This window comes from Oncorhynchus masou, chromosome 23 (assembly GCF_036934945.1).
Source record: "Oncorhynchus masou masou isolate Uvic2021 chromosome 23, UVic_Omas_1.1, whole genome shotgun sequence".
Classification (NCBI taxonomy): Eukaryota; Metazoa; Chordata; class Actinopteri; order Salmoniformes; family Salmonidae; genus Oncorhynchus; species Oncorhynchus masou.
The window spans coordinates 850,285-868,818 of NC_088234.1; the positions used below are offsets into that span (position 1 = coordinate 850,285).

General features: G+C 42.1%; 1 protein-coding gene across 1 annotated transcript in view; it reads right to left on the reverse strand.

Moving 5' to 3' along the window:
- Window positions 1-18,335: 18,335 nt before the first annotated feature.
- The window catches only part of LOC135509864 (Fc receptor-like protein 2), an 83,107-nt gene continuing 82,908 nt past the window's right edge, over window positions 18,336-18,534 (reverse strand). Inside the window, exon 6 of the mRNA XM_064930700.1 lies at window positions 18,336-18,534. This exon is cut by the window's right edge and continues 395 nt beyond it. The gene's annotated coding sequence lies outside the window, so the exon portion shown is untranslated.

Sequence of the window (18,534 nt, forward strand, 5' to 3'; positions counted from 1 at the left end):
AAGGTGGCAAAGAGCTTCCTAGGGTTAGAGGCAGATGCTTGGAATTTAGAGTGGAAGAAAGTGGCTTTAGCAGTAGAGACAGAGGAGGAAAATGTAGAGAGGAGGGAGTGAAAGGATGCCAGGTCCGTGGAGGATAGGGGACATAGAAAGTCAAAGGATGCAGAAAGGGAAGAGAGGAGGGTTGAGGAGGCAGAATCAGGAGATAGGTTGGAGAAGGTATGAGCAGAGGGAAGAGATGATAGGATGGAAGAGGAGAGAGTAGCGGGGGAGAGAGAGCGATTGTTGGGACGGCGTGTACCATCACTTTGAAATTCTATTATTTTTTTAATTGACTAGTTATTCAAATTGGTTTATTTTAATTTTAACATGGGTTCATAGGAGAAATTATCAGTTCCCTGGGGTTATGGTCTTTTGGTAAATCCTAACTGAGGGAAAAGTTTGAGCGTTTAAATTAGGACTATTTTCTGTTGTCCAGATGCTGGATAAACAACTATAGATAACTGTAAAATGGGTCTATTTGCGGAGAATCTCAGTCAGGTTCATAGCATTGCTGTTATAGTGGTGAGCGGAGCAGTCTTACAAACTGCGATCTAGGGTTCGGTTCCTAGCCGAGGCGTTAATTAAAAATATATCTGAGTTATTGGTGGTAATTAAATTGTTTTGCAGAGAAAGTTATAGTCACTAGTATTGGTATAAGATATAAACTGAACGTATTAAATAGTTTGTTTGGTTCAAATTGAAAGACTAACTCATTCAACTTAAAATAAGGGTGAAGTGATGTCTGTTCACTAAATTATCTGTTGGGAATAATATATTGGGAATAGAGTCGTAATTAAAATGCTCTGAATAATAACAGGGAAATAATTACGATAGATTTGTGCCCATCGAAATACATTTGGCGAATTGGAAGATGAGAAATGTTGATTGATGTTGTAAACTCTAGTTCAGGATTCAACAGATGTGATAAATTAGGGTTGGTTCATCGAACCCGAAATACTGTTGCTGTAGACAGCCAACAATTCATTGAAAGTCGTTACGGATTGAGCCAAGGTTGAGCGCTTGTTGATGACATCACTCATGAGGCACTGTTGTCGCCACGGACTGGGGGTACCGGAGAAAATTGTTCGTGTCTTTTAGAAGGTAAATGCGTGCATTATTGTTTTGAGTCACTTTTCAGAAGTCCATATACCTACTTGTTTGATTCCTATGAGACTGGTTATTCTAGGAGTTGATTCAACTTAATTAAGCATTAGTTCTGGTGTGTTTAAGTAGGATTCTTCATATCAGGACGGATGGAAGTTATCTAAAATATGTGAGTTGAAGGAGCCAAGGAAAAACGCGTTTATATTTTTATTAAATATCTGGGATTAGGATTTCTTACACTGAGAAATGTACGACATTTGCGGCAGAGGGGAAGAAGTAATACAATAACGTTATCGGGTTAATTGTATCTAAGGATAGCATGTTCATTTAAGTAATCATATACATTGACCTTGTTTAAAATTTATGATTAATGATTTGAGTTAAAGGGGAATCATCATTAGGTTTAGTTTATAGTTCACTTTTGAGTTTCTGAATCGGAATTAGCATAGTGAATGCTAGTTAGGAGTGTTGTGTTCTTCTGGGAATATTGATGTTTAGGTGTCTCAATTTTGGATGTTTCCTGGGATTATAATCTTGGGGAGAATGAGGCCATAAACGTTAAAACAGGTCTGCAAGTATATACACCTAAAACCATTGTTAGGATTATTTGTTTTGGTGCAAAGGTATTTTAAAGAGGCACACTCAAATATGGAATTTTATGAGTTTTTATTTTATGAGTTTTAAATTACACAAGTTAATTTTGATTTTAAGGATTAAGGGTTCTTTAATATGTCTAATGTAGCACTGAACTTGACTATTAAAGGGAGAATTGGACATGTGGAAAATTAAAAGGGGCTCCTACATAATAATAATAATAATAAATCCCATTTAGCAGACGCTTTTGTCCAAAGCGACTTACAAGTCGGCTGGGGCCACTACTTTTACATATGGGTGGTCCCAGCGGGAATCGAACCCACGACGCTTGGCGTTGCAAGCGCCATGCTCTACCGACTGAGCCACACAGGACCCAAATATAACACATAGACAAATGCATAAGATGTACAGAATAGCTGAACATTAAAACCAGACTACATGAAGAGAAGGACACATAGAAGCCTAGTCCAGCTGGACATACAAAGGTCAGAGGTTGTATAAGGAGGGGGTCAGCCAAAGGACCAACTGATGGATTACAGATATCAATCACATCACAGGGGAGATACAAGTCTGTTTGATCTTAGACAACCCTATGAAGTGAAGATGACCAGAACAGCTGGGCACCCTAAAGCTAAAGGAGATGAAGACACACACACAAAAGGGACACAGAGTTAATTACAGAGCCAAAGCATAGGGCTGTAAAATAGAGGAATGTAAACTATTTTTAGTATAGCTGGACATGCTAGAAACTGAGGAGACACATAGTCTGCTGATCCTGGATAGTCCACAAACAAAAGAATGCTTTTAGCTAAATACAAGAACAAGGCAAGGGTCTTATCATTATAATCTGACGGAAAGCAGGTATGGGCGTTGTTGAGCTGAACAAGCGGGATGCACGGATTGGAATGTAACTTTATTTGCATGTGGGATGGGCTCATATGCAATATGTGGATAAATACTGGAGCCGGGGCTCTGGGAAGTGGAGTGTGTTCCATGGACCTTCCCGGCTTGCTATATTCTTGTATTAAAAAGCCGAATTGACTTCACAAGTTCTGTAATGCGTTGTATTTGATCCAATTTTCTACTACATATTGGCGAGCTTTGCCAGGAGTTTCAGGGACTGAAGACGTTCTTCGCTGGCCGTGGGATCTTTGGGGCAATCTGGCGAGACAAGGGTGGCCACCCAGTTATGAACAAGGTAAGCTGAAATGTCTGCGTAGATTGCCACAAAAGATCCTGTAGCAGCAAGGGGAGCGTCAAGTAGGTCTCTCTCTCAAATTTCCTAAAAACCATAGAAACGAAAGAACTTTTGAATTCAATGAATTGCATGCATGTATATAAGCTTGGGAATTGTATAAATACTAATGTGTATGCATGTTTAGTTTGTAAGTAAGCGGGGGCTGTGAACTTCGCTGGTGTCGGGTGCTCGGACGGTGCGAGTGTGTTGCGCTCTCTGGCTGAGTGGTTGGAATCAGGCACAGGGCTACAGCTGTCTGCTTATATGTTTAGAAAATAAATAAGTAGTGAGATATAGATAAAATATTCATGGCTACCGCTTCAAGGAAAAGGTCTGTACGGATGATTATTTAGAAAATAAATACACATGGCTACCGCTTTGAAATGAAGGTCTGTACGGGTGAATATTTAGAACGGGGAAAACGTTAGCCTGATTGTGCAACGTTCAACTGAAAAAGGAAATCCTACGAATATAAAACGCTCTGCCTAGCTAACGGGGGGTTTATACATCAGTAGGTCGCGCCACGATATTGCTCTAACGTAGAATAAAGATCAATACGGGGTGGATGAATAGGATATGAAGACAAGCTGATCCGATTAGACAGTAGTCTCGTCATGAGTGAAAAATCCTATAGGATAATACCAGTTTATGTAGAGGAAGTGTATTAAGCTAGGGGATAAACTATAGGTCGTTTTTGGGTAAAAACGAAGGGTATGAGTGAAAAATCCTATAGGATAATACCAGTTTATGTAGAGGAAGTGTATTAAGCTAGGGGATAAACTATAGGTCGTTTTTGGGTAAAAACGAAGGGTATGAGTGAAAAATCCTATAGGATAATACCAGTTTATGTAGAGGAAGTGTATTAAGCTAGGGGATAAACTATAGGTCGTTTTGGGTAAAAACGAAGGGTATGAGTGAAAAATCCTATAGGATAATACCAGTTTATGTAGAGGAAGTGTATTAAGCTAGGGGATAAACTATAGGTCGTTTTTGGGTAAAAACGAAGGGTATGAGTGAAAAATCCTATAGGATAATACCAGTTTATGTAGAGGAAGTGTATTAAGCTAGGGGATAAACTATAGGTCGTTTTTGGGTAAAAACGAAGGGTATGAGTGAAAAATCCTATAGGATAATACCAGTTTATGTAGAGGAAGTGTATTAAGCTAGGGGATAAACTATAGGTCGTTTTTGGGTAAAAACGAAGGGTATGAGTGAAAAATCCTATAGGATAATACCAGTTTAGTTAGAGGAAGTGAATTTTTCTCACTCTTTCAAAGTCACTGTGCATTTGCCATATGGTTAACTGGGCATTCACCATCACCAATTTGTCATGCTATAAAAATCATGCAGGAATGCCAAATTGACTGGCCCGATGACATAGGGATGTCTGGGCAGTGATACTGGTACCTCTCCATCGTTCGTTAGGGTTGATTTCAGAATGTCGCTTTTGGTGATGGTACCTCACCGCTTAAACATATTGCTAATGGACAAGAGTCACCTGCAAGTCACTGTCCATCAGTCAATTTGATATCATTCAAAGCTAACTATTGGAGGCACTGTCAGTCTCTACGCACCCCAATGATACGTCCTGTGGGAGCAAATATAACACATAGACAAATGCATAAGATGTACAGAATAGCTGAACATTAAAACCAGACTACATGAAGAGAAGGACACATAGAAGCCTAGTCCAGCTGGACATACAAAGGTCAGAGGTTGTATAAGGAGGGGGTCAGCCAAAGGACCAACTGATGGATTACAGATATCAATCACATCACAGGGGAGATACAAGTCTGTTTGATCTTAGACAACCCTATGAAGTGAAGATGACCAGAACAGCTGGGCACCCTAAAGCTAAAGGAGATGAAGACACACACACAAAAGGGACACAGAGTTAATTACAGAGCCAAAGCATAGGGCTGTAAAATAGAGGAATGTAAACTATTTTTAGTATAGCTGGACATGCTAGAAACTGAGGAGACACATAGTCTGCTGATCCTGGATAGTCCACAAACAAAAGAATGCTTTTAGCTAAATACAAGAACAAGGCAAGGGTCTTATCATTATAATCTGACGGAAAGCAGGTATGGGCGTTGTTGAGCTGAACAAGCGGGATGCACGGATTGGAATGTAACTTTATTTGCATGTGGGATGGGCTCATATGCAATATGTGGATAAATACTGGAGCCGGGGCTCTGGGAAGTGGGGTGTGTTCCATGGACCTTCCCGGCTTGCTATATTCTTGTATTAAAAAGCCGAATTGACTTCACAAGTTCTGTAATGCGTTGTATTTGATCCGATTTTCTACTACAGTCCCTCCAGCCATGTTGTGTATCTGTGTGATTTAGTTTTCCTTTGAATTTTTATGGGAAAAATGACTGATTTACAGTTCATGGGGGTTGCCTAATCATATATATGAAGTTTTGGAAAGATCTGATATTTTTAACCCCTCCAAACAGCCCATGAGACACCAATTATGGCACTTCCGGTTGGCACAGGAAGCTGTAACTCAACATACATCCTCATTGGGGTATTCCATTAGAGAATCCTGAGTTTTAAGTCTTTACCATTAAAACTGACTGATTTACACAGGGTTGAATGCACTATGTCTATCAAACTGCAGGCAGGTTATGGGTATACACTTTTAGGGCGATTTGAACCACTTCCGGTTGGTCCAGGAAGCTTAGAATCGACACAGGTAGACCTTATAGTGGTCTGATGGACTGGTACCAAAGACAGGTTCATACAACATTCATAACCCATATAGACTCCAGGTTGTATTTAGTGGAGCAGCCAATATATTCCTATGGGGAGAGAAGTCAATGAGCACTGTTTTTATGTAAACACCTTCTTTTGACTGTGAAGGGTTAATGTCACACGGTCAAGGATAGGCTTGGACAGATCAGGAGGACCTTAGGAACTGTCCTGTGGTTGAATTGTCTTTCTAAACCTAACGGTTCCGCCGCTGTCACCCAAAATCAAATGACGTACTGGTGAAGGCTTCATATTGGGCCTATTTTTCTCATGGTCGCCGCGCTCAGACCGAGCGAGCTACGGTCAAGCGGGGCACCTCGTTGGACTCGGCACAGTCTGGACACTATGGTGATGCCATTGTTTGTGTTGATTTCAGAATGTCCATTTGGTCATGTTTTCTCACTTTTGCAAAGTCACTGTGCATTTGCCATATGGTTAACTGGGCAGTCACCATCACCAATTTGTCATGCCATAAAAATCATGCAGGAATGCCAAATTGACTGGCCCGATGACATAGGGATGTCTGGGCAGTGATACTGGTACCTCTCCATCGCTCGTTTGGGTTGATTTCAGAATGTCGCTTTTGGTGATGGTACCTCACTGTTAAAACATATTGCAAATGTTCCTTACTTTTGCAAAGTCACTGAAAATTCGTGCAGGAATGCCAAATTGACTGGCCCGATGAACTCGGGATGGTTGGGCAGTGATTCTGGTACCTCTCCATCGCTCGTTTGGGTTGATTTCAGAATGTCGCTTTTGGTGATGGTACCTCACTGTTAAAACATATTGCAAATGTTCCTTACTTTTGCAAAGTCACTGAAAATTCGTGCAGGAATGCCAAATTGACTGGCCCGATGAACTCGGGATGGTTGTGCAGTGATTCTGGTACCTCTCCATCGCTCGTTTGGGTTGATTTCAGAATGTCGCTTTTGGTGATGGTACCTCACTATTAAAACATATTGCAAATGTTGTCTCACTTTTGCAAAGTCACTGTGCATTTGCCATATGGTTAACTGGGCAGTCACCATTACCAATTTGTCATGCTATAAAAATCATGAAGGAATGCCAAATTGACTCAACCGATGAACTCGGGATGGCTGGGCAGTGATTCTGGTACCACTCCATCGCTCGTTTGGGTTGATTTCAGAATGTCACTTTTGGTGATGGTACCTCACTGTTAAAACATATTGCAAATGTTGTCTCACTTTTGCAAAGTCACTGTGCATTTGCCATATGGTGAACTGGGCAGTCACCATTATCAATTTGTCATGCTATAAAAATCATGCAGGAATGCCAAATTGACTGAACCGATGAACTGGGGATGGCTGGGCAGTGATTCTGGTACCTCTCCATCGCTCGTTTGGGTTGATTTCAGAATGTCACTTTTGGTGATGGTACCTCACCGCTTAAACATATTGCTAATGGACAAGAGTCACCTGCAAGTCACCGTCCATCAGTCAATTTGACATCATTCTGACACCAAACTGATACAAACTGACACCAAACCCCCTTTCCCAACTCGTTTAGGAGCCAAGTATAACATACTTCAGAGCTGGCCCAAAATTCACAACGCCTTCGGTACAAAACATAAAAAAAACATAAAACACATAGTTACTTTCTAGCTGCGGGGCCAGTTCGGACATTATGTGTAGTCCTATGTGAGGCGACCCCGAATCCCGAGTTTCGGCTCGATAGGTCATTTGGTGTCCGAGTAAAAGCCTAATTGGTGCTGAAAATCCACTTTTTTCAATGCTTTGCTACGGGGTCCTTGAATGAGCTATCGGACCGAGATGTTGGGTTCTGTCTCTATGGGCCGAGACGGTCACAATGCACCTAGTCTTGTGTCTCTGGGACATTTCTAAATGTCGCCATTTTCGTAATGGTCAAAATGAATTGAAGTCATTGCAAATGTTCGACGCTGTTTCTCGGTCCGAGAACATTCTAGAGCGCCGTAACTCACCACGCACTATCTACCTGAGGTCTAGAACAGGATTCTAAAGTTTCGGAACTCTAGGTCTGACGGTTCTTTTTAGCTCAAACAAAGCTAACTATTGGAGGCACTGTCAGTCTCTACACACCCCAATACGTCCCTCCATCCAAGTTGTGAATCTGAGTGATTTATTTTTCCTTTGAATTTTTATGGGAAAAATGACTGATTTACAGTTCATGGGGGTTGCCTAATCATATATGAAGTTTTGGAAAGATCTGATTTTTTTAACCCCTCCAAACAGCCCATGAGACACCAATTATGGCACTTCCGGTTGGCACAGGAAGCTATAAATACACACATGTCTTGACTGACATAGAAACCTAGGGAATCCTGAGTTTTAAGTGTTTAAGTTGAGAATTGACTGATCTACACAGGGTTGAATAATGCAGAGGCCTTTTCACCTTTCGAGGTGATGTACATCCAAATACCTTTTGGGTCAATTTAACCACTTCCGGTTGCTCCAGGAAGCTTAGAATCGACACAGGTAGACCTCATAGTGGTCTGATGGAATGTCATAGAAGACAGGTTCATACAGCATTCATAACCCATATAGACTCCAGGTTGTATTTAGGGGAGCAGGCAATGTATTCCTATGGGGAGAGAAGTCAATGCACACTGTGTTTTTGTAAACACCTTCTTTTAACTGTGAAAGGTTAATGCCACACAGTCAAGGTTAGACTTGCACAGATCGGGAGGACCTTAGGAACAGTCCTGTGTTTGAATTGTCCTTCTAAACCTAACGGTTCCGCCGCTGTCACCCAAAATCAAATGACATTGTGGTGCAGGCATCATTGTGGGCCTATTTTCTCATGGTCGCTGCGCTCAGACCGAGCGAGCTACGGTCAAGCGGGGCACCTCGTTGGACTCGGCACGGCCTTGGGATTATGTTTATGCCATTGCCTACTCTCTGTGTCTTTAAACACCACGCTTTGTCACTCCATCCTTGCTGTGTGTGTGTGTGAGAGCTTTTCTTTGACATCTGTTGGGAAAAATGACTGATTTACAGTTCATGGGGGTTGTCTAATCACACATATGAAGTTTTGGACAGATCTGATTTTTTTAACCCTTCCAAACAGCCCCTGAGACACCAATTATGGCACTTCCGGTTGGCACAGGAAGCTATAAATACACACATGTCTTGACTGACATAGAAACCTAGGGAATCCTGAGTTTTAAGTCTTTAAGTTGAGAATTGACTGATCTACACAGGGTTGAATAATGCAGAGGCCTTTTCACCTTTCGAGGGGATGTACATCCAAATACCTTTTGGGTCAATTTAACCACTTCCGGTTGCTCCAGGAAGCTTAGAATCGACACAGGTAGACCTCATAGTGGTCTGATGGAATGTCATAGAAGACAGGTTCATACAGCATTCATAACCCATATAGACTCCAGGTTGTATTTAGGGGAGCAGGCAATGTATTCCTATGGGGAGAGAAGTCAATGAGCACTGTTTTTATGTAAACACCTTCTTTTGACTGTGAAGGGTTAATGTCACACGGTCAAGGATAGGCTTGGACAGATCAGGAGGACCTTAGGAACAGTCCTGTGGTTGAATTGTCTTTCTAAACCTAACGGTTCCGCCGCTGTCACCCAAAATCAAATGACGTACTGGTGAAGGCTTCATATTGGGCCTATTTTTCTCATGGTCGCCGCGCTCAGACCGAGCGAGCTACGGTCAAGCGGGGCACCTCGTTGGACTCGGCACAGTCTGGACACTATGGTGATGCCATTGTTTGTGTTGATTTCAGAATGTCCATTTGGTCATGTTTTCTCACTTTTGCAAAGTCACTGTGCATTTGCCATATGGTTAACTGGGCAGTCACCATCACCAATTTGTCATGCCATAAAAATCATGCAGGAATGCCAAATTGACTGGCCCGATGACATAGGGATGTCTGGGCAGTGATACTGGTACCTCTCCATCGCTTTCGTTTGGGTTGATTTCAGAATGTCGCTTTGGTGATGGTACCTCACTGTTAAAACATATTGCAAATGTTCCTTACTTTTGCAAAGTCACTGAAAATTCGTGCAGGAATGCCAAATTGACTGGCCCGATGAACTCGGGATGGTTGGGCAGTGATTCTGGTACCTCTCCATCGCTCGTTTGGGTTGATTTCAGAATGTCGCTTTTGGTGATGGTACCTCACTGTTAAAACATATTGCAAATGTTCCTTACTTTTGCAAAGTCACTGAAAATTCGTGCAGGAATGCCAAATTGACTGGCCCGATGAACTCGGGATGGCTGGGCAGTGATTCTGGTACCTCTCCATCGCTCGTTTGGGTTGATTTCAGAATGTCGCTTTTGGTGATGGTACCTCACTGTTAAAACATATTGCAAATGTTGTCTCACTTTTGCAAAGTCACTGTGCATTTGCCATATGGTTAACTGGGCAGTCACCATTACCAATTTGTCATGCTATAAAAATCATGCAGGAATGCCAAATTGACTCAACCGATGAACTCGGGATGGCTGGGCAGTGATTCTGGTACCTCTCCATCGCTCGTTTGGGTTGATTTCAGAATGTCACTTTTGGTGATGGTACCTCACTGTTAAAACATATTGCAAATGTTGTCTCACTTTTGCAAAGTCACTGTGCATTTGCCATATGGTTAACTGGGCAGTCACCATTACCAATTTGTCATGCTATAAAAATCATGCAGGAATGCCAAATTGACTGAACCGATGAACTGGGGATGGCTGGGCAGTGATTCTGGTACCTCTCCATCGCTCGTTTGTGTTGATTTCAGAATGTCACTTTTGGTGATGGTACCTCACTGTTAAAACATATTGCAAATGTTGTCTCACTTTTGCAAAGTCACTGTGCATTTGCCATATGGTTAACTGGGCAGTCACCATTACCAATTTGTCATGCTATAAAAATCATGCAGGAATGCCAAATTGCCTGAACCGATGACCTCGGGATGGCTGGGCAGTGATTCTGGTACCTCTCCATCGTTCGTTAGGGTTGATTTCAGAATGTCGCTTTTGGTGATGGTACCTCACCGCTTAAGCATATTGCAAATGGACAAGAGTCACCTGCAAGTCACCGTCCATCAGTCAATTTGATATCATTCAAAGCTAACTATTGGAGGCACTGTCAGTCTCTACGCACCCCAATAATACGTCCCTCCATCCAAGTTGTGTATCTGTGTGATTTAGTTTTCCTTTGAATTTTTATGGGAAAATGACTGATTTACAGTTCATGGGGGTTGCCTAATCATATATATGAAGTTTTGGAAAGATCTGATTTTTTTAACCCCTCCAAACAGCCCATGAGACACCAATTATGGCACTTCCGGTTGGCACAGGAAGCTGTAACTCAACATACATCCTCATTGGGCTATTCCATTACAGAATCCTGAGTTTTAAGTCTTTACCATTAAAACTGACTGATTTACACAGGGTTGAATGCACTATGTCTGTCAAACTGCAGGCAGGTTATGGGTATACACTTTTAGGGCGATTTGAACCACTTCCGGTTGGTCCAGGAAGCTTAGAATCGACACAGGTAGACCTTATAGTGGCCTGATGGACTGGTACCAAAGACAGGTTCATACAGCATTCATAACCCATATAGACTCCAGGTTGTATTTAGTGGAGCAGGCAATGTATTCCTATGGGGAGAGAAGTCAATGAACACTGTTTTTATGTAAACACCTTCTTTTGACTGTGAAGGGTTAATGTCACACGGTCAAGGATAGGCTTGGACAGATCAGGAGGACCTTAGGAACATTCCTGTGGTTGAATTGTCTTTCTAAACCTAACGGTTCCGCCGCTGTCACCCAAAATCAAATGACGTACTGGTGCAGGCTTCATATTGGGCCTATTTTTCTCATGGTCGCCGCGCTCAGACCGAGCGAGCTACGGTCAAGCGGGGCACCTCGTTGGACTCGGCACAGTCTGGACACTATGGTGATGCCATTGTTTGTGTTGATTTCAGAATGTCCATTTGGTAATGTTTTCTCACTTTTGCAAAGTCACTGTGCATTTGCCATATGGTTAACTGGGCAGTCACCATCACCAATTTGTCATGCCATAAAAATCATGCAGGAATGCCAAATTGACTGGCCCGGTGACCTCGGGATGGCTAGGCAGTGATTCTGGTACCTCTCCATCGCTCGTTTGGGTTGATTTCAGAATGTCGCTTTTGGTGATGGTACCTCACTGTTAAAACATATTGCAAATGTTCCTTACTTTTGCAAAGTCACTGAAAATTCGTGCAGGAATGCCAAATTGACTGGCCCGATGAACTCGGGATGGTTGGGCAGTGATTCTGGTACCTCTCCATCGCTCGTTTGGGTTGATTTCAGAATGTCGCTTTTGGTGATGGTACCTCACTGTTAAAACATATTGCAAATGTTCCTTACTTTTGCAAAGTCACTGAAAATTTGTGCAGGAATGCCAAATTGACTGGCCCGATGAACTTGGGATGGCTCGGCAGTGATTCTGGTACCTCTCCATCGCTTGTTAGGGTTGATTTCAGAATGTCCATTTGGTAATGTTACTCACTCTTTCAAAGTCACTGTGCATTTGCCATATGGTTAACTGGGCATTCACCATCACCAATTTGTCATGCTATAAAAATCGTGCAGGAATGCCAAATTGACTGGCCCGATGAACTCAGGATGGCTGGGCAGTGATACTGGTACCTCTCCATCATTCGTTAGGGTTGATTTCAGAATGTCGCTTTTGGTGATGGTACCTCACCGCTTAAACATATTGCTAATGGACAAGAGTCACCTGCAAGTCACCGTCCATCAGTCAATCTGAAAAGCCACTTTTTTCCATGCCTTGCTACGGGGTCCTTGAATGAGCTATCGGACAGAGATGTTGGGTTCTGTCTCTATGGGCCGAGACGGTCACAATGCACCTAGTCTTGTGTCTCTGGGACATTTCTAAATGTCGCCATTTTCGTAATGGTCAAAATGAATTGAAGTCATTGCAAATGTTCGACGCTGTTTCTCGGTCCGAGAACCTCCTAGAGCGCCGTAACTCACCACGCACTATCTACCTGAGGTCTAGAACAGGATTCTAAAGTTTCGGAACTCTAGGTCTGACGGTTCTTTTTTAGCTCGAACAAAGCTAACTATTGGAGGCACTGTCAGTCTCTACACACCCCAATACATCCCTCCATCCAAGTTGTGTATCTGTGTGATTTATTTTTCCTTTGAATTTTTATGGGAAAAATGACTGATTTACAGTTCATGGAGGTTGTCTAATCACACATATGAAGTTTTGGACAGATCTGATTTTTTTTAACCCTTCCAAACAGCTCCTGAGACACCAATTATGGCACTTCCGGTTGGCACAGGAAGCTATAAATACACACATGTCTTGACTGACATAGAAACCTACGGAATCCTGAGTTTTAAGCCTTTAAGTTGAGAATTGACTGATCTACACAGGGTTGAATAATGCAGAGTCATTTCCACCTTTGGAGGTGATGTACATCCAAATACCTTTTGGGTCAATTTAACCACTTCCGGTTGCTCCAGGAAGCTTAGAATCGACACAGGTAGACCTCATAGTGGTCTGATGGAATGTCATAGAAGACAGGTTCATACAGCATTCATAACCCATAAAGACCCCAGGTTGTATTTAGGGGAGCAGGCAATGTATTCCTATGGGGAGAGAAGTCAATGCACACTGTTTTTATGTTAGTAGTAATGAAAAGTAATGGCAACTGTCTCTTTATATACCTTTTGATTCTGCGTCGGTGTTCCCTCTGTCAGACATCAATGACACATCACTGCAGCGTTTACACTAGATAATACTTTGCAGGAAACATATCACAACAGTCCATATAAGCGCTTCTGCTTAAGGCAGAGCTTTACTCTAATAGCAGTGTTTCTAACAGTTTCTCATTCGTCAGGAGTGTCCTCAGTGGGCGGGGTTGGTGTTTGATGATACCAGTCTAGTGGGGTGGATGGTTGGATGGCGCCATCTTCTGGTGCTTGAGTCCAATCCGGTAGTTCCATTTTTTGCAGATTGGGCTATTGGTAAAGGGGACAATGGGGCCAGGGGGCAAGGGGAGATCCATTTGGCGTTTCACTACACACCTGTGCCTCGTTTCCCTTGACTGTATTTAAACCCTTAGTTTTCCTCAGTTCTTTGCTCTGTGTTTGAATGTTGGCACCCAGCCCCAGCGATGCTGTGAACATTTGTTACGCCAGTTGGACTCTCTTGTGGTATTCTGTTTTTGTTCTAATTTATTTTTGATTATCTTTTGAGGCTTTTTCCTGCTGTACCTACCACCTTGTGGATTTACCTTTTGACTTGGAGGATTACCTTTTTCTCTTGGAATTCCTTTTGACGTTGTGGATTTTTATTTTTGCCTGAAGAACCTTCCTTTTTACTTTATTAAAACACCATCTCAAGTACTGCTGTGTCTGCCTCATCTTCTGGGTTCTGCCAACTATTAGTGGCTCAGTTTGCTAAGTGACTGTTTCTCACACCGGAGAACCGAGTTTGTAACCGGGTCCTGACAGGATGGTCATCTAAATCAGTTTTAGTTTGGCAGCTGGGATGAAAGAGGATCGATTACGATAGAGGAAACCAAGTCTAGATTTAACTTTAGCCTGCAGCTTTGATATGTGCTGAGAGAAGGACAGTGCACCTTTGAGCCACACTCCCAAGTACTTGTATGAGGTGACTACGTCAAGCTCTAAACCCTCAGAGGTATTATTCACACCTGTGGGGAGAGGGGCATTCTTCTTACCAAACCATATGACCTTTGCTTGGGAGGTGTTCAGAACAAGGTTAAGGTTAGAGAAAGCTTGTTGTAGAGCATTTAACACAAGATCTGGGGAGTGGCCAGCTGAGTATAAGACTATCATCTGCATATAAATTGATCCTACTTTTTTTTTATTTCACCTTTATTTAACCAGGTAGGCAAGTTGAGAACAAGTTCTCATTTACAATTGCGACCTGGCTAAGATAAAGCAAAGCAGTTCGACGCACAACGACACACAGTTACACATGGAGTAAAACAAACATACAGTCAATAATGCAGTATAAACAAGTCTATATACGATGTGAGCAAATGAGGTGAGATAAGGAGGTAAAGGCAAAAAAAGGCCATGGTGACAAAGTAAATACAATATAGCAAGTAAAACACTGGAATGGTAGTTTTGCAGTGGAAGAATGTGCAATGTAGAAATAAAAATGGGGTGCAAAGGAGCAAAATAAAATAAATACAGTAGGGAAAGAGGTAGTGGTTTGGGCTAAAATATAGGTGGGCTATGTACAGGTGCAGTAATCTGTGAGCTGCTCTGACAGCTGGTGCTTAAAGCTAGTGAGGGAGATAAGTGTTTACAGTTTCAGAGATTTTTGTAGTTCATTCCAGTCATTGGCGGCAGAGAATTGGAAGGAGAGGCAGCCAAAGAAAGAATTGATTTTGGGGGTGACCAGAGAGATACAGTATACCTGCTGGAGTGCGTGCTACAGGTGGGTGATGCTATGGTGACCAGCGAGCTGAGATAAGGGGGGACTTTACCTAGCAGGGTCTTGTAGATGACATGGAGCCAGTGGGTTTCCAGAAAATTATCTCATGGCTTTAGAAGCTTCTGATAGGCTAATTGACATAATTTGAGTCAATTGGAGGTGTACCTGTGAATGTATTTCAAGGCCTACCTTCAAACTCAGTGCCTCTTTGCTTGACATCATGGGAAAATCAAAAGAAATCAGCCAAGACCTCAGAAAACAATTGGAGACCTCCACAAGTCTGGTTCATCCTCGGGAGCAATTTCCAAACACATGTTCATCTGTACAAACAATAGTACGCAAGTATGAACACCATGGGACCACACCGCCATCATACCGCTTCAGGAAGGAGACGCGTTCTGTCTCCTAGAGATGAACGTACTTTGGCGCGAAAAGTGCAACTCAATCCCAGAACAACAGCAATGGACCTTGGGAAGTTGCTGGAGGAAACAGGTACAAAAGTATCTATATCCACAGTAAAACGAGTTCTATATCGAAATAACCTGAAAAGCTGCTCAGCAAGGAAGAAGCCACTGCTCCAAAACAGCTATAAAAAAGCCAGACTATGGTTTGCAACTGCACATGGGGACAAAGATCATACTTATTGGAGAAATGTCATCTCGTCTGATGAAACAAAAATATAACTATTTGGCCATAATGACCATCGTTATGTTTGGAGGGAAAAAGGGGGAGGCTTGCAAGCCGAAGAACACCATCCCGACCGTGAAGCACATGGGTGGGCAGCATCATCTTGTGGGGGTGCTCTGCTGCAGGAAGGACTGGTTCACTTCACAAAATAGATGGCATTATGCGGAAGGAAAATTGTGGATATATTGAAGCAACATCTTAAGACGTCAGTCAGGAAGTCAAAGTTTGGTTGCAAATGGGTCTTCAAAATGTACAATGACCCCAAGCACACTTCCAAAGTTGTGGTAAAATGGCTTCAGGACAACAAAGTCAAGGTATTGGAGTGGCCATCACAAAGCTCTGACTTCAATCCTATAGAACATTTGTGGGCAGAACTGAAAAAAGTGTGTGAGAGCAAGGAGGCCTACAAACCTAACTCAGTTACACCAGCTCTGTCAGGAGGAATGGGCCAAAATGCACCCAACTTATTGTGGGAAGCTACACAAACTGTTAGACCCAAGTTAAACAGTTTAAAGGCAATGCTACCAAATACTAACTTCTGACCAACTGGGAATGTGATAAATGAAATAAAACTAAATAAAGTGGTGATCTCAACCGAATCTAAAATATGGAATGTTTATTAAATGTCAGGGATTGTGAAAAACTGAGTTTAAATGTAGGTTGACGAGGAAAAACAGTATTTAATCCATTTTAGCATAAGTAACGTAACAAATGTGGAAAAAGTGAAGGGAATGAATGTACTGTATACTCAAGACCCTGGGGGCTGTAGAGGGAACCTGGAATGGAGCATTTAGAATATACTCAAGGACCTGGGGGCTCTAGGGGGAACCTGGAATGGAGTATTTAGAAGATACTCAAGGCCCTGGGGGCTGTATGGTGGGACCTGGAATGGAGCATTTAGAAGATACTCAAGGCCCTGGGGGCTGTTGGGGGAACCTGGAATGGAGTATTTAGAAGATACTCAAGGCCCTGGGGGCTGTAGGGGGAACCTGGAATGGAGTATTTAGAAGATACTCAAGGCCCTGGGGGCTGTAGGGAAAACCTGGAATGGAGTATTTAGAAGATACTCAAAGACCTGGGGGCTCTAGGGGGAACCTGGAATGGAGCATTTAGAAGATACTCAAGGCCCTGGGGGCTGTAGGGGGAACCTGGAATGGAGTATTTAGAAGATACTCAAGGCCCTGGGGGCTGAAGGGGGAACCTGGAATGGAGCATTTAGAAGATACTCAAGGCCCTGGGGGCTGAAGGGGAAACCTGGAATGGAGCATTTAGAAGATACTCAAGGCTCTGGGGGCTGTAGGGGGAACCTGGAATGGAGCATTTAGAAGATACATAAAGGGGAGTGAGTGAAATTAAAAACAGAGTGGTTTTGATGTCATTCAGAACAGATTAATTAAACCTGTTGTGACTCGGGGCGGTATTTTCATTTTTTGGAGAAGAAAAACATTCCCGTTTTAAACGGGATATTTTGTCAGGACAAGATGCTAGAATATGCATATAATTGACAGCTTAGGATAGAAAACTCTAAAGTTTCCAAAACTGTAAAAATATTGTCTGTGAGTATAACAGAACTGATGTTGCAGCCGGAAATGCCTCATGTTTTGAAAAGCGCTGAGTCCCTATTGAGCAGTGAATGGGCTATCAACCAGATTACTCTTTCTCCGTATTCCCCAAGGTGTCTACAGCATTGTGTAGTTTTACGCATTTATGTTGAAGAATACCCGTAGGCGGCTACATTGCGCAAGTGGTCACATGATGCTCCCAGAGAGTTTCTCCCGTAAAATACAGAGGTAGCCATTACTCCAATCGGTCCTACTGATAAACTAATTGTCCCGATGGATATATTATCGAATAGATATTTGAAAAACACCTTGAGGATTAATTATAAACAACGTTTGCCATGTTTCTGTCGATATTATGGAGCTAATTTGGAATATTTTTAGCTGTTTTCGTGACTGCAATTTCCGGGCGATTTCTCAGCCAAACATGAAGAACAAACGAAGCTATTTCGCCTACAAAAATAATATTTTTGGAAAAAAGGAACATTTGCTATCTAACTGGGAGTCTCGTGAGTGAAAACATCTGAAGCTCATCAAAGGTAAACAATTTAATTTGATTGCTTTTCTGATTTCCGTGACCAAGTTACCTGCTGCTAGCTGGACAAAATGCTATGCTAGGCTATCGATAAACTTACACAAATGCTTGTCTAGCTTTGGCTGTAAAGCATATTTTGAAAATCTGAAAATCAGCCATATTCTTTGAGTGTTTCGTGGGTGATTGTTCCCGTCTTTGTGTTTGTGGCACCAGATAGGACTGTTTCGGTTTTTTCACGTTTCTTGTTTTGTAGATTGTTGTATTTTCATCTTTATTAAAGATGTATAAAAATAACTACGCTGCATTTGTCTGCCTCTCTTTCACCAGAAGAAAACCGTAACAATAACAGGCCACATGATTGAGGAAAGTCATTTATTTAATTCTATATGCTACAAAGACAAAAGCAATATCTTACCAGGATGATTCAAAGAAAAATAATGGTTTTCCACAAAAACACAATAAAACTAAAGGACTACATTAGTTATGTTTAAACAAAATAACATAAGGAGATCAAAATGGGAAAATAAAGTAAATAATTGTAATAATTGAATTATCCTCTCCTGTATGTTTCTATCTCTGTAACATGTA